Source organism: Mus caroli, chromosome 5 (genome assembly GCF_900094665.2).
Source record: "Mus caroli chromosome 5, CAROLI_EIJ_v1.1, whole genome shotgun sequence".
NCBI classification, from domain to species: domain Eukaryota; kingdom Metazoa; phylum Chordata; class Mammalia; order Rodentia; family Muridae; genus Mus; species Mus caroli.
The window spans coordinates 107,931,978-107,934,588 of record NC_034574.1 but is presented as its reverse complement, the minus strand read 5'-3'; positions in this window follow the sequence as shown (position 1 = coordinate 107,934,588).

Below are 2,611 nucleotides of genomic sequence, written 5' to 3'. Positions count from 1 at the left end.
GAGGACAGTCCTCCATAAAAGGGAGGGGGCTCCGCCATATCTCTCTCTCTCTGGCTCTCTCTCTGGCTCCTTTCTCCACTGGCTCCTGATGGGGTAAGCAATAAAGTTTGTACTGCAGAAGATTCCGGTTGCCCTGAGCGTGTTCTTACCAGGGGGACACAACAGCGCGGGCAATACCCAGCACCCCTTCTTTTCCCCTTCCCTCTCTTCCCCTATTCTGTTCTCAGCTCCTCTGCCATATCCAGCATGGGATGTTGGAGACTGAGAACCTGGTACGGGGGCTGCCCCTTGTCCATACCCCACTGAGTAGGATCAGTGGCTTCACACAGCCAGATCCCCACCTGGGGGGCTGAGTGGAAACTGTCCGGCAGTTCTCCTGTGTCTGCCTGCCCAGAGCACAAGAACTCTGGTGGGACTCGGGCACTCTCTCCCTTCCCCCTTCCCCCAATGCCCACAGCCCAACACAGAGCTGAGACATCTCTTCAGCCCCATGGGCATATACGACTCACAAGCCAAGAGGCCTCATTCCAAGGTTTCTTCACTGTTGCCTTGACCCTGAACTTCACAGAATAAGGAGAAGTAAATCTCTCCATCTATGGCTCTGTGTTCTGGCAGCCCACACAGACGAAGATGTAAGAGAAGCTGCCTCACACACTTGTTCTCTAACGATGAATTGTTCACATGCCTGTCAAATACTTGGGCACATGCCTGGCACATACACAGTGAGCTCCACTCACTATTTATTAATGTTCTCACATATTGAATTCATTTGTGGAATGAATAAACAAATTCATCTTGCAAGTTAAATCTCATACATAATAGCTCTCTTAAAACAGTTTAGCTGGGTTGTGGGAGCAGAGGACCTCAGCTTTGACCCTAGTGCCCTGGAGGCAGAGGATGGTGGATCTGTGAACTAGAGGCCAGCCTGGTCTACATAGTCAAACCCTGTTGCAAGTAAGCAAACAAACAAAAAACTGTAGCTGGGCCTGTTGGCCTAGAATCCCTGCATTCAGGAGGTAGAGGCAGCAGAAAGAACTTTGTCGCTTTGCCTCCATCCTGGTTTACTTGGGGAAAACTTGTCTTGAAAATAAACAGATTAAATAGAAAAAAAAGAGAAGAGAAAGATAAAGTGTATCTGTATTACAACCAGGTAAGTTTACAGGGAGACATTGCTGATGGATTTACAAAACAAGCACATCAACTTGCACTGAGCAGGTGACCAGAGAGTGTGTGAATTTCTAGCTTTTTTTTTTTTTAAGATTTATTTATTTAGAGACAGGGTTTCTCTGTATAGTCCTGGCTGTCCTGGAACTCACTCTGTAGACCAGGCTGGCCTCGAACTTAGAAATCTGCCTGCCTCTGCCTCCCAGGTGCTAGGATTAAAGGGATTTATTTATTTATATGAGTACACTGTAGCTGTCTTCAGACACACCAGAAGAGGACATCAGATCCCATTACAGATGATTGTGAGCTGGGATTTGAACTCAGGACCTTCAGAAGAGCAGTCAGTGCTCTTAACCCCAAAGCCATCTCTCCACCCCCAAATCTCTAGCTCTTTTGTTTCTAGAATGTTGCTTAGAGGCTCCTGGAATCCCTCTCCTTATTAGTGGTTCCAGTACTGCGGGGTGGGGGAGGGCGGGTCAGATCCCGTGAGCTTGCAGGCTGGCCAACCTGAACAGTTGTTGATTTTTCAGGTCCCAGTGAAATACCCTGTGTCCATAAAACCAGTCGGGGGCCTAAGGAGATGATAGCTCCGTGGAAAAAGGACTTTCTATGAAATCTTACCTCTGATCCCCAAGACCCGTGTAAAATGCTGTTGTGTGGGCTCATGCCTCCATAGCAGAGATAGAAGGACCTTAAATGCTGTCAGACCAGTCAGTCTAGCTGAAAGGATGATTGCCAGGTTCAGCTGGAGACCCTGTCTGGAAAAGTAAGTTGGAGAGGGATAGAGGAAGACACCCAGACATCAACGTCTGACCTCCACGTGTGCTACTTGGAGGAGTGTATCCACACACATGATGCTCCACACACGCTAAGACACCATGGATGGCTCCTGAGGAATGATGCCTGAGGCTGTCAGCAGACCTCCACACACATGTTCATATACATGCGTGTGTACTCACATGTGCACACACACACACACACACACACACACGTCACTGTGGTTCCAGCATCCAACAGGAAAATTTCTAATTTAAAGCCAGCCTGGCGTCTGTAATACAGACCCCGTCTCAAAAGAACTCCAAACCAATTAAACCAAAACCAAACCAAACCAGATCAAAGCCAATCCATCATTGACTCCCAGAGTGACCTTTGGGAAGGAGGGATAAAGAAAGCCTGTCTGGAGCTGTAGAGATGGCTCAGAGGTTAAGAGTACTTACTGCTCTTTCAGAAGTCCAGAGTTCAATTCCCAGCAACCACATGGTGGCTTATAACAATCAGGAATGAGATCTGGTACCCCCTGTAGGTCTGCAGGCATACATGCAGGCAGAATGCCATGTACATAATTTTTTTCTCTTCCTTTCTTTCTTTCTTTCTTTCTTTCTTTCTTTCTTTCTTTCTTTCTTTCTTTCTTTCTTTCTTTCTTTCTTTCTTCCTTCCTTCCTTCCTT